This window comes from Aegilops tauschii, chromosome 2, assembly GCF_002575655.3.
Source record: "Aegilops tauschii subsp. strangulata cultivar AL8/78 chromosome 2, Aet v6.0, whole genome shotgun sequence".
Classification (NCBI taxonomy): domain Eukaryota; kingdom Viridiplantae; phylum Streptophyta; class Magnoliopsida; order Poales; family Poaceae; genus Aegilops; species Aegilops tauschii.
Window position 1 is genome coordinate 302,657,891 of NC_053036.3, and position 14,681 is coordinate 302,672,571.

The window sequence follows — 14,681 nt, forward strand, 5'->3', positions numbered from 1 at the left end:
TTTATTACCGAGTAAAATGCATTGGCGGTCATCGAACTTGTCTTGATAGCTCACTTTGATCATTATATACGAGATATGGTGATTATACGGTCACTGGCTCAGCGTATAGCTCCGTATTTCTCTGGTTGACCAGTCAAACAGTCCGCATGCGCCTCATCAACTCGTGTTCTTTATCTATCTACGCGGGCCTACCTGTCAATGGAGAAAGAAATACTGTCAAAACCAAAATTATGCGTATGTGGGGAATCAAACCACGGACTCGTCGCTGCAACGCACCCTCGTCAGCCAAATGAAAATGAAATACTTCACGTCAGACACTCACGCTCACACTGTCAAAGCATGCTAATGCATGCACGTCGCCCTCTAAATCAAAGTCCTGCTCATGGCGCAACGCAAACGGCGAGCCCATCACCTGCGCGCCCCGGCAGTGCCTGACATTACTGTTTAGACGTTTGATGGAGGCCTGCGCGAACGCCGAGCATGTATTCACCTGGCTCAACACCAACGGTCATACTCGGACCGCCTTGCTCATGTATATCGTCCATCACAACGACAATCTATAAAACAGCCTAAGCTAGAGAGGGTACTATGGTAGTATGGTACGGAGTATGTACTATCGTGAGCGACCGATCTTAGTGCCACTGCACACCGAAACCCCTTCCATCGCTAGCGCGCGCTTCCCGCCTGAAACGGTCACCTTGTCTCCAGAATGCCAATGCCACATTCACCGGACTTAACTGCAGGTGCAATTCGTGTGTCACTGACATGCGGGCCAGATGTCCATTGGGCCCACATGTCAGTAACCCAAACGCATCTGCAGTTAAGTCACTGAAGCAGCGTCCGCATTCACGCCCGACGAACCTACTCCGGCGCTAGTTGTCCATCCGTCTGCCGCGGCTCATTGCCATTCGCCCGTTATATTAACGAGCCCCAGCTCCCAGCCATAGCCAAAGACCCACACTTATTCTCCTCCGGTCCCTTCCTTCTGTCGGCACCACTTCAACCATGGCCTCCTGGCGCTCCGAAGCTGTCTTGGACGTACTGTCGCAGGAGCAGACGAGGGACATCGGCGGCTCCGCTCCGGGCGCGCTCCAAAGCTCTCTTCGACATACTGTCACAGGAGCAAACGAAGGAGATCGCTGGCACCCCCCTCCCCCCGGTCGCCCTCTACCGCCACGACCACGAAGCCGGCGCGCATGCGCGGGCACAGCCGGCAGCGAGGAAGAGTAGTACACAATAGGTCGCCGCCGCTCTGGTCCCGGGAAGGCCATCGCTACTCCACTCAGTCGACGCCAAGCTTGGTGGGGTAAACATCGGCAGCCGATTAGCCGCTTGACGGCGACGTGGAGGCAGAAATCTTCAGAACCTTGTGCTCTAGAGGAGGAGATTATCGAGTTGGATGAGGAGGGGGCAAAGGCAATGGCCGGCTTTCTCGGGTTCATGGCCGGACATGGTGGTCGGGCGCCGGCGATCGTTTAGATTAGGTTTATAGTAGGTTTTAGTACGGTTTGTGCGAAATATGTAATGAATTTCATCCAGTTTGTAGGAAAAGTTTTTGAAATGTAATGAATTTTCATCCGGTTAATTTGAAATTTGCTTTGTTTGCATGAATTTCGTCCGGTTAGTTCATATAGTTGTCGAAAGGTATGCGGGCAGCATCGGATGGCATCCATCAGTGTCCTCGGACAGATGCCGGTGTAAATTTGTGGGCCAGCGCTGGAGATGCCCTAACTATCATGCTATAATCGCTAACAATCCTCCATTATTTGGCGGGGAACAGTTATCCCTCGATCAAAATCAGATCCGCGGTGTTTCGCATTCCTCCCGCGTAAGAGTGTAAACTCTTGCTTACATAAAAATGGAGCAAGTGGACGGCACTGTAGCATGTCATATCACTCGAACTAGCCCGCCTAACGAGCGGGAAAGCACCGCCCTCGTCATTTTGTCCTGGATTTCTACCGATCGATCGCGTGAAAATGTTACGCTTCGCAAGTTCTAAAGGAAAAGGCGGCACACTTACGACTCGTACGCGTCGCAACCCCGACAGTCCGGCTCGCACGCCGCTCACCAGAGGGGACACGCGTTGTCTTGCAATTTCACTGACATGTGGGACCGTAATTGAATAAACCGTCGATAGCCAAATCTAATCGCTCGGCGGGCGTCGGCTGAGAAGAGAGAAACGGGGGAGGGAGAAGAGATCGCTCGCCCGCCACGCACGGACTCCAAGAAATATATGGTGATAATGTGAGGTGGGCCATGCTGGAGTCCGGAACGCTTCCGGAGCCCGCTCTCACCGCCCTGGCCCCTCAAGATGCCAGCTGCCTGCCGCATGCATGCATAGCAAGTAGTACTCCTTATGTGGAGGAGAGAGAGGCATTGACAAAGTCAAGGAGTGGGCTCTGCAAGAGCTCGTCTCTACACGTGCTCCTAGGTATAAAAAAATTCTAAAAAAGGCATAAAAACAATTGTGTCTTAAAAAAATAAAGGTAAAAAACATTTGAGAGGAAATAGATAGAGAGAAAGTGAGAAAAGGCTGTAACCTGGGCATTACATGAGGAAGGAGGAAGTGGTGCACATGCCAAGTTCACTGGGCTGCCGTGTTTCACACTCCTCCGTCGTAACAGTGGAGACAATAGCTTTCATCAAAAATAAACAATGAATACTCGTTGCTCGTCCTCTATATCGGAAAGAATACTTTCATTCACCGACATGTGGGACATCGACCATCCTGTTCCACCTGGCATGCACAAAATTATCCTGGTCTACCCCGGTCGTATCGCAGGCCCAACCTTTCCCACTGTAAGTTGTTCGGACGAAGGAACCATCATGACTTCGTTGAATTCTGCTTCTTCAAGAAAACTTACTGTACCCGCAATACTGCTACCACACGTGAAGACTGGACGGCACTGTACCACGTCATATCACTGAAACCCACTAGGCCAAACTAGCCCGCCTAGGTCATCTATTTTGGAACTGAGGGAGTACGTCTCTGCACTGCTATGATTTTGTGTTGCACGTTCTCTGTACTTTTGCTACGATTTTCCTACCCTATGAACCAAATGAGGCCTGAATGTATGTCGACTATTGTCTGATCGATCGCTAAGCCTACAATTTTAGGAGCTAGGGCTATTGGTCGATCAACGAGGGATAAGTATAAGCGTACCACGAGCTCATCAGCACCAACGTTTCTCTTCGGTGAGTGTTTTGCAAGTACTATAGCTCGCAGAGTAGCTAGCCTACTAACACCAAGAATCATCAAACAAGCCCTGCTGATATGATAAACAGTTCAAACTTACATCTAAGCATGCCATATATTACATCAAAAGTTGGTGAGGATACATCTGTTTCCATAACTCGGAGAGGGTTCGCATGATTCATCGCATGATTCATCGCATGATTCAATATCAAACAAAAGTAGCAAGATCCGCCCACACAAGACAGTGCACTAGCCCTAAGATGGTTTGATAACAGGCATCGTTCTGGTAATTAAACACAGGGCAATGCAAACTACCCTGAAGGATTAGCGCGACCAACTATTTCTTGTCATCGATCTCTCGGGCAATGACCACAGCACGGACAACGGAATGGGAATCGATTTCTGGGGCGATGTCCACAGGACTGACCGCGACATCGGAATCGATCTTTGGGGCGATGTCCACAGGATGGACAGCGGCATCGGAATCGATCTCCGGGGCGATGCCAACAGGACGGGCCACGACATCGGAATCATCAAGGACGTCCACCGGCACCTGCACAACCCTAACATATTAGCAAGCACATTGCAAATAATCAAAAACCACAACTATGGTAATAAGCCATTATTTTTTACCTTGTGCAGCTCACCGGGGGATCTCATCCCTCCGGGGGCCATCTCCTCATCCTCGATGGGGGCCATCACCTTGCCAGGGGAATACTGCTTCTCAACAGCGACTATCTCCTCAAACTCGGTCTTGAGCCTCACATAGGTGGCAATCAGAGTTCCTGGGGTAGGCATGGTGGGGCCCTTGCTGTTCTTCCAACTTTCTTTGAGGAGTTCGTCTGCCAACGTCCTCAACTCTTTGGCCAGTGCTTGTTTCTTGGAGTTCTTCATCTCCATGGGTTGGCCCGCCAACATGGTCAACTCGTTGGTCGGTGCTCGCTTCCTGGAGATCGCTGTCTCCAGTGGGTTGTCCGCCGGCAACTCTTTGCCTAGTGCTCCAAGATCCATCAATGAACTGGCAAACAAAAAGCAATCGAAAAGAAACCACAATCGCAATGAAAACGGGAAAAGAATAGGATGTGAGAATCGGTCGGTGCTTCGCAAAAAGAAGATTCTTGGAATGAAAATATAGCAGCATAACTGATTCGCCCACCTTTCCTTCGTCGGTACAGAAGAAAAATGGCAGAAGTGAGTAGCCTGGAGTGAGGTTTTCTTCAAGAAAGGGAAGAAAGGGCTTGAACGAGCGTTCTAGTGAAATGATGGTTGCTTCATCCAGTCCAACTTGGAGGCCACCTTATCACTGCTGGTAAAGGTGTGGGTTTTGTGATATGACGGGTCCTGACGGCCACAGCGGGGTGACAGGTGAGTCTCGACTGTAGCACCTCATTGTGATTTGGTGGATGGCACGCGGGCCCGGATGCTTTGAAATGTCTCGCATGTAGATAGAGCGGCTAGTCATATAGGAGTGCTCAATATTGTGCACCGCGACCAAGGCGGAGAGGGAAACGAGAGAACTACGTAATTAATGCATGAGTTTAATTACGTAGTTCTCTCGTTTCATGAGATTTGAGATTTGAGCCCTATAAACCGGAAGGGAGGGAGTACTGCACACGGTGTAGTCTAGTCACTTGTTGAAATCTCTAGAAAGGCAAATACTCCTTTCCGGTTTACAGGGCTATACTACTCCCTCCGTCTAGGTGTGTAATTCGTCTTACGAAAACCAAATAGTCCCAAAACACTTAGGCGCGATGCATTAACTTCTACCTTGTTTCTTGTTTCTTGACATATCAACCAATAAAAGATGAGAGGTGTGCATGCTTTTAATGACTTGCAATGGCTAGTTCATTGCATGCAATGCTATTAATTAGCAAATAAACATTGGTGACCCCAGGAGGAAACGGTGCTAAGCGCGTGGACCTATGGAGAATGAGTATCAACCAATGGATAATGGAGTTTAATTGTTAAACAATAGCAATTTTGTCTCATGCAAGAGCATGGCTAGTACTCCAAGGAACCACACCACGCGAGCGTTCGCAACTGCCACGTTCGGGTTGCGCTTGGCTCTTCGCCTCTTCGAGAAGACGAACAATGATGTTACTCCTACTTCTACAGTATCGAATCCACTGCTGCATGTCCGTCCACCTCATGCGGGAGGGATAGCGTGTAGCGAAAGCTTCTACTTACTGCTCGTGCCTTTGCGTCTATGACAGGTGGGCCCAACAGGTGGTTGGCCCTCCTGTCATGCAGCCAAAGGCAGGTGCAGTTAAGGCACCGGAGCTCAGTCCACGAGGGAGAGGGCGTTGTAGTAATCAAATTTCTCGGTCTTGTACGAGTTGACGCGACACATCAAAGCACTGCACTCGATATAAGTCTTTTTACACATTTCAAATGGGCTACTTCATATGTAGGAGTAGACATATTATGCTTCGTATGTAGTCAATTGTTGCAATCTCTAAAAAGACTTATATTTGGAAACGGAGGGAGTACAACGCATGCATGCATGCCGTGACTTTCCTTTTGATACTTGCATGCATTGATTTGATGCACCTTGCCAAATTTTGACTATAAATTTAACTAACCAAATTTTCATGCATGTCACAAAAAATTACGGGGCTGTTTGGATTGTGACTATGTTTGTCTTATGTTGCCACATTATTTTTCCCACACTTGCCTAACCTGAGTTGCTCAAATTGTTAGACACACTTTGGCTTGCCTAAGGGAATCTTGCCACAATTTTTGTGTCTATGACATGTGGGGTTCACTGCTAATAAAAAAAATCTTGTCTTAGGTGTGGCTTATAAAAAAGACTTATATTTAGGAATGGAGGGAGTAGAAAATATAAATAATAATGCTTGTTGGGGCAACCCACGTTTCCGCTAATTTTAGCCGTGGGCTTGTTCACAATTTTTACGAGCGGGTGGTTGTTCATTTAATGGAGGGACTTGTAGTACCAGACTTGAATGATACAAAGTGCGACCTGGCACACCGTAACACCACTTGGAACAAGCGGGTAGCTATCTTAAAAAACAATCAACAACTAAAAAAAACCGCGACCTGGCATGTAGTAGTACACAATTTTAAACAATTGTTTTGATGGAGTGAAAAAGGAAAACTACCCCACTACGTATATATAGGCCGGAGCCTCCGCGCTTGCTTGCTAGGGTTGCTCTATTCACAAACTCTCATCCTCTCCAGATCTAAACAAGATAGGGGTAGTAACACTATCTTTCTCCCTTCAAAAAACACTGGCTTTCTATCCTCACCGCTGGTTACAGATCCGGACGTATCCCCCTCCGCCGGTGAAGGGGAGGAGGGGCAGCGTTTAGGCCGTCGTCGACAGCGAGGGAGGAGACCCACTGCCGGCCGCACCGTTATCTCTGGCCGAGCGCCGGCGTGGGAGGTCCTCCGATCCCTTCGTCGTTGCCTATGGGCAGATCCGGCCTCCCGCCGCCCACCTATCCACATCCCGACGACCTTCAGGTATATCTTCGTTCGAAACCGCCTTAGCTCTACTTCCCCAGCTCGCTACGTTGCTGCATGTGCATCATTTTCTACCTCTCAGCCCCTCTCGATCGGATGGTCCAACGTCACATATTTTTTTTCTTCTATTGTTAGAGGTAAAGCTACTTCATGGAGTCGAATCTTGTACTCCCTCCGTCCGAAAATACTTGTCATTGAAATGGATGTATCTAGATGTATTTTAGTTCTAGACACATCCATTTTGATGACAAGTAATTCCGGATGGAGGGAGTACTTGGTTCAAACAAGAAATAAAGTGGGGGTGGGGGAATTTAGTATGTACATCGGACTTGGTACAAACAGGAAGGAAAGGGGGTGAAAGTAGTACAGACTGGTCATCCAACCGGTCTCTTGGTCGAAAAGGGAAATATAGGGGTAACGATGTACACAGTGGTATGACCAGGACTAGATTTGCTATCCACACATAGGAGTAGGTGGCTAGAGCGAACAAAAATGGGACCAACCCAGATATGTTTCTTGGATGTTTGTTTCTCGGGGCAACAAACTATGAATCACCACTTTATGCCCCTGTTTACGTACATGGTGCTGGACTGCTGGTGCACCCACTGTCCCATGCCCTTATACCAAATATTTAGGCTCCGTTCGGAATAAAGGGGCAGAAAACATAGGTCTTGATGAAAATAGAGGAATAGGAAAGGAATGTAGGTATAAAACTATGGAACAGCGAACTGGAGGAAACTCTCAAGAGAATGTGTTCGGATGGACTACGAAATGTACAGATTTGTTTTTTTAGAGTAGCATGCTTGGCAGTATGAGATGCTATTTGTTTATTCAGCTGCACAGTGACTACTCTTGTCCTCACCTCACGTACCACACATAGGTTGATTTTTTTATTCCGGCAACACAGCACAGCAACCTGTCTAACGCATGGCAGCGAGCGCCTGCCTCGGGCTTCCGCCCAAAAAATGAGCAGCGCGTGGATGTTTCTAATCCTATGGAATCAGTACTACTAGACCAGCTTTCCTATGAAACACTATTCACCTTTCCCGTGTTCCGAACGGTTGGAAGGGAAAGAATACCGTAGGAATTGTGTTCCTACAAAAATCCTGCACCAAACCTGTGAACCGAACGCAGCCTTAGCTGTTCTTAATCTAATGTCCCTAGTAAAAATGAAGCCATGCCACTGTTATAAGCCATGACAAGTTTAGCCAAATGTTTTTGCCTGTAATTGTTTGAGACTCTGACTATTTCCTCTGTGCCTTTTTGTGCAAACAGGGATATCCAATTCACCTAGTTGCTGTTGTGACCTTTTGGTGCACTGCACAAAACCCTTCTTAAAAGAAGTGACTTTTATGCTGTTTAACTGGAATGTCAGAATGGAACAGTTGGTTCATTTTGGTGGAACTGCACAAAGGGAGATCTGTGTTCCAATCCTCATCATCCATATTGGCGCCATAACCTTCCTTTAGGTAAGAATGATATTTAATGCATGTGTTCATCTCTATTTTCCGACTGCCATGAGAAAATAATGCTATTTTTTACTGGTACACTTGTACTCCCTCACTGACAAAACCAATTCTGAATTAGAAGGCCAATCATGTACTTGGTTTCACCAACTGGTAGAGAAAGAGAAACAGAGCATGAAGAGGAAGAAGAAGAAGAATAAATAGTGCCAAGGCGATCTTGCTGAAGCCAGAGGCCTCAGTCGAGGCCATTCAAGGGCTCCGGCAACGACTACCTTACATGTGAGACGATCCTCCAGGGAGCCCTTCCACTTCTGCTGTCTCACTTAATTAATTAGGAGTACTTAAGTACCACTAATTTATTACTGCCTAATTTTCCTGTTGGAGTTAAACAAATCTTTAGTAGGACCCTATGCTGAATCATGTACGTGTGTATGTTTGTCTATGGAGGTGAATCATGTGGTGGAGTAGGGAGGGAATATTATTAGTGTCATGACATAATAGTGCTATTGTTTTGCATGTCAATTTATTGCCATTGGTTCAATGAGGCAATGTTTTGCGTATTGTCCATCCTGAATTTGATGCTACTGTTTGAGTAATATGCTAATGTCTTCCTATCCTTTCTCACTAAGCTAATGAAGGTTTCACCTTGTTCCTACTTGTGAAAACAGGGATCATGTTGTGCCAATCATACATTTTAGTGGAACTACACAAGACAATACAATGAACGGTATCCCAGCGAGTGCTTTAACTCTGCTGGAAGTTCTTGATAATCTTTCGATATAATCTCAGCACTGGTAAACAAGAGTGATTTCAACCATACATTTGAAGTGCACAAAAATATATACTATTGTGTGATTCCAGTGAGTGCTTTATCATCTCTTATGGGACTACATGAATAAGCTTTTTTCTCAGGTTGGTACGGGCCTAAGGCCTTCATCCATATTAGTTTGCTGTCATCTCTATTTGTATCATGCTACTGTCATGAGAAACTCCTTTATCTTTGCACGTTAAAGTTTTGCAACCTATGATAAATGGCAATGCTTTGAGTGTTGAGTTGAGATAATTGGCACTGATTAAATAAACTAATACCTCTCTTTAAGCAAGACTACTATGTTGCTAACTTTACCCATTAAGATAATGAGGGTGCTTCTATTTGTTAGTGTATGTTTCATCAACTAGTCCCACTATTACAGTAATCTCACTCTCTCAATATATGTGCCAACAGGGATGCTCGATTTTGGTGGAACTGCACAAAAACTTTGGGTGCTTCATTGCCTCGACAGCTTCCGTCCTTCCTTGTCAGTCGCTAATCTCCGCTTGCTTTCTTCCTTGCCGTCAGTCGCTTGGCTTATCTCGGCTTCCAGTCAAAGGAAATAGTAATTGATATGCTACCTCACACAGGTTGGTACTGGTCTTTATCCTGATTATTGTGCCTGTCATATGTATTGGTAATTTGGTATTGTGCTACTGTTTGCCGATTTCATAAAGGAGTAATTTGGAGCCTGAACTCGCAGGCAAATCATTACATCGGGTGATTTCAGTAGAACCGCACAAAATGATCAGATGGACAGGTACTTATGCTGCTGCTATGTACTCCAAAGTTCACTCAGACAAGCATCGATGTTGACAAGAAGTGCCTATATTCATTCGGGTATCAACCGGCGTCAACCAATTGTCAAACTCCAAGTATTAGGAGAGTGAACGCCAAATATATTGCTTGGTGCATAGCCCAGAAAAACGCAGTCCAGTCTTTGGTCCCAACTTGTGCCTTTTGGTTATCGGCACATATGGTAGCGAACTATATGGCATGGAGTCTAAAGATTCCAGACAAGTTGGTTGATGCGTATATTCATCTGGCACTTAATCAGTCTGCACGCCAAGGATGCTTCATTTCAGTTGAACTGCACAAAAAAATTGGGTGGTTCATTTTCTCAACCGCCTCCTTTCTCGTCTGCAATGTAGAATTTTGGCGAGATACAGGACCAAGATGAGCCAGTAAACTAGTTGGATGAAAGTAGTGGCCATGTTTCTCAAACCTCCCTCGGCACGAGGCCACTATTTGAGGATAAACCTACAAGCAAAGTTCAGATTGTCTGTGCTCCCTCTTATGTACTCGAAAGTTTACTCGTACAAGAACTAATTTTAGCAAGAAGTACCTCCGATTGAACACCATGTACCAGTCTGTACCCTAGGTAATTAAAGTTCGTCCATGGATCATATTGGCTGTGATCTCAATCATTTGGATGCATAAACATACTAAACATGTGTATATCTGAATCTTTTTGTGAATTATGTATGAATATTGTCGTGTGATCTATCAATCATTTGGATGCATAGATATGCTGAGCTTGTGTATATATGAACCTTTTGAGTTGTTGATAGTGAATGTTGGCTATGAATATGAACGTGTCCTGTGAACCTGAGTTTGATATGAATGTTTACCTTTTCTGTTGTATCTGTGTGTGAACTTGTTAGTATGCCTACTGTGGGGTATAAAACGCAGGTCTCTTATAAAAGTAATGCTGTGTCCAATTTATGTTTTCCCTTCTAACCACATTATATATATTTATATTATTACTATTATCGTATATTTTATAGAGACTTATATATACATTATAAAAACATCCCACGTGTTATTAACTTATAAAAGCAAATGTTTAACGGAAGTTGGCAAGGAAAATCCTGGTTGTTTTTGACTCACACGCAAGGAAAATCCTAGTGATTGTGTACAAAAGCTTGCGAAGATTTTAAGGATCAATTTAATAATAACGCGCTCATTTTTATTTTGAGCAATAACTCGCTAATTTCTTAATTATATATATAAAAAATGTGCCTCTCCGGTTTATTCTTTGATATTAATTGCTCCTTCTAACATAACATTATATATATAACGAGCCCACCTAATACGTGTATTTCAAGGAAGTGCAAATGGGCTGGGATTTCTTAGAAAATATAAATGGGCCTGATTGACGCGAAATTATTTGTTCACCCAGCCAAGCAAATGGACTGTACATTCTAGAAAACATGGGTTAAATATATGCCACATTTTTGCAGGCTGACATGTGGGCCAATAGGTCGAAGCCTACGCAGGGCGTTGTCAACTTGGTCAACAAATGATTGTGTCATCCACAGCCATTGGATTTATATCCAACGGCCGGCATGCACCTTCAATCTCTCGTCTTCTTCCTCCAGCGTCGCCGGGACCGCCTGGTCCGGCCTCCGGCGGCTAGCGGCTCTGCTTAGCACGTATCGCTGCGAAGCGCTACCCCACCGCCGGCCAGGCTATCCCTCCACCCCTCGACACCTCCTGTTATTCTCCACAGCCTACAGCCCCACGCCGCAATAGAACTAGTTATAACCCTTCTCCTCCTCTCAATCTGCGACTCCACTGCCGCGTTTTCCCATCTCCGAGTCGTTCCCGTCCGGGGCCTCGCCGTCGTCCACCGCCTCGCTGCGTTCGGTGCAGCGTGGTCAACAAACAAGAGTCATCGGAAGAGGACTGTACGTGAAGAGCCTGACGGCTGGGACCCACGAGGTCCATGGTCGCACGCAAGGAAAGTTCCTCCTTATTAAGCTGAAAAAATGTTTCCTCCACCTGACAGCTGGGACCCACCGGCTGTATCTTCGCACGGAAGGAAGTGCCTCCTTGTTTTGCGAAAAAAATTATTCATCCCGTTGACAGCTGGGACCCGTCAGATTTGGTGATTGACTTGTGGGCCTACTAAGCTAACGTGTACGCACGGCTTTGTCAACTTAATCAACAAATGATTCTAGCAGTTGGACCGTTGGATGTTAATCCAGCAGCCGTGCTCCTTCTTCAACCTCAGTTCTTGCTCCTGTCTCCCGTGGGCGGCACCGCGGCTGTGCTGCCGCGCACCCGAACCAGTGAAGTTTCCCACTCCTCTTCATCTGCGACTCCACTGCCCCGTCTTCCCCATCTCCGGGTCGTTCCAGTCTGGGTGCGCTCGGCACGGTGTGGTCAACGTGGTCAACAACCGAGAGTCATCGGAAGATGACTGTACGTGAGAGGCTGACAGTGGGGACGCACCACGCCCATGGATGCATGCATGCAACGGAACGCGACAAGGTCAACGTGGTCAAGGAATGACTTCCATCGGAAGTATACTGTACGTGGAGAGTCTCAGCTGGGTCCACGGCCGTAGCAAGTAAGTGCCTCCTTATTACGCGGAAAATAATGATTCCTCCAACTGAGAGCAGGGACCCACTGGACGGGCCATCGTATTTTCCAAAAAAACGTTTGCCCCCTGACTGCTGGGACCCACCTGACGGGCCAACGTATTTCGCAAAAAAATTGTTCCCCCCGCTGTCAGCTCGGACCCACCGGAAGTGCCTCCTTATTACACAAAAAAAATGAATACTCCCCCGGCTAGCTGGGGCCCACCTTGGTGGGAGGCTGACTTGTGGGCCTACTAAGTTGACGGGGACGAAGGGATTTGTCAACTTAGTCAATATGAACGATTCTAGCTCCAGTGACCGTACGATGTCCATCCAACGGCCGTAGTGCTTCTTCAACCTCTGGTCTTCTTGCTCCAACCGCCCAAAGCAGCGCCGGTCGTGTCGCATGCTCCTGCCTCCCGTGGCCGGCTGTGCTGCCGCGGAGGCCTCACCGGCCCCTACTATTCCCACCGCTGGCCAGGCCCTGCGGCGACGGCAGCCTCACACCGCAGCCGAACCAGTGAACACTCGTACTCCTCTCCGCGCGGTCTTCCATTGCCGCGTCTTCCCCGGCTCCGCGTCGTCCCCTTCCTAGGTCTCGCCGTCGTCCACCGCCGTGGTGCTCTTCGCGCGGCGTGGTCAACGTGGTCAAGGAACGACTTCCATCGGAAGAGTACTGTACGTGGAGAGACTGACAGCTGGGTCCATGGCCACAGCCAGTTTTTTTGTGATTTGCCAAGTAAGTCGCTTTGTCAGGCCTGTTGGTCTGCAAATCTTTCAAGACGAGGAGAGCTTTCATTCGGCTGGCCGAGAAAATGGCTCATCAGTAATGAGAAATGGGTTGTACATTTTTAAAACACATCAAACTGGCAATTAGTTTCAAATATCTTTTTTTTTCATTTTGAGATTTTAAATTACATTAATTTTTATGCGTGGAGAATTTGTTGGATTTTATATTGATATACATTTATTTTTAAAATCAGTTTGAATGTGAGTCGAAATTTCGGGATTAAAAACAGTTCAGACCGCATCGAAATATGCAAAATTTCATATAATTTTTTAACCGTGGCCACAATATGGGCTGTAATGCTAACAAAAAGAATATGGGCTCCAAAAAAACCTTAATAATTAGCAAATGGGCTGTAAATTATTAGAAATAATGGCAGATGGGATGTATGCTGTTTTCCACATATTTGAAGCTTTCCTAAAAAAAGGTTGACGCACAAGCAGTGACTGTTGGATGGACATCCAACGGCCGTCGTGCTTCTTCAATCTCTGCTCTTCCTGCTCCAGCCGCTCAAACAAGCGCCGGCGGGACTGCCTACTCCTTCCTCCCCGCGGCCGGCTCTGCTGCCGCGCAGGCCTCACCGCCCCACCGTACTCCCATCGCTGGCCTAGCCATCCCTCTACTCACCCACACCTGCTGTTATTCTCCGGCGACGGCAGACGAACCAGTAAACCCTCGTACAGTCGTACTCCCCTCCGCGTGGGAAACAACTGCCGAGTCTTCCCTACCTCCGTGTCGTTCCCTTCCTAGGCCTCGCCGTCGTCCACCGCCCTGGTGCTCTCGGCGCGGCCTGGTCAACGTGGTCAACGACCGACATGCATCTGAAGTGGACTGTACGTGGAGAGGCCGACAACTAGGTCCACGGCCGCACGCAAGGAAATGCCTCCTTATTACGCGCAAAATAATGATTCCTCCACCTAACATCAGGGACCCACTGAAAGGGCCTCTGTATTTCGCGAAAAAACGTTACCGCCGCTGACAGCTCAGACCCACCGGCTATATCTTCGCACGCAAGGAAGTGCCTCCTTATTACGCACAAAAAAAATGAATACTCCCCCTGTTAGCTGGGACCCAGTATAGTGGCAGGCTGACTTGTGGGCCTAATAAGTTGACGGGGACGGAGGGCTTTGTCAACTTAGTCAATATGCACGATTCTAGCTCCAGTGACCGTACGATGTCCATCCAACGGCCGTAGTGCTTCTTCAACCTCTGGTCTTCTTGCTCCAGCCGCCCAAACCAGCGCCGGTCATGCCTCGTGCTCCTGCCTCCCGTGGCCGGCTGCGATGCGGCGGAGGCCTCACCGCCCCCTACTACTCCCGCCGCTGGCCAGGCCATCTCTCTACTCACCCACACCCCCTGTTATTCTGCGGCGACGGCAGCCTCACGCCGCAGCGAACCAGTGAACGCTCGTACTCCTCTACGCGTGAGCATCCACTGCTGCATCTTCCCCGGCTCCGCGTCGTCCCCTTCCTAGGCCTCGCCGTCGTCCACCGCCCTGGTGCTCTCGGCGCGGCGTGGTCAACGTGGTCAAGGAACGGCTTCCATCGGACGTGGACTGTACGTGGAGAGGCTG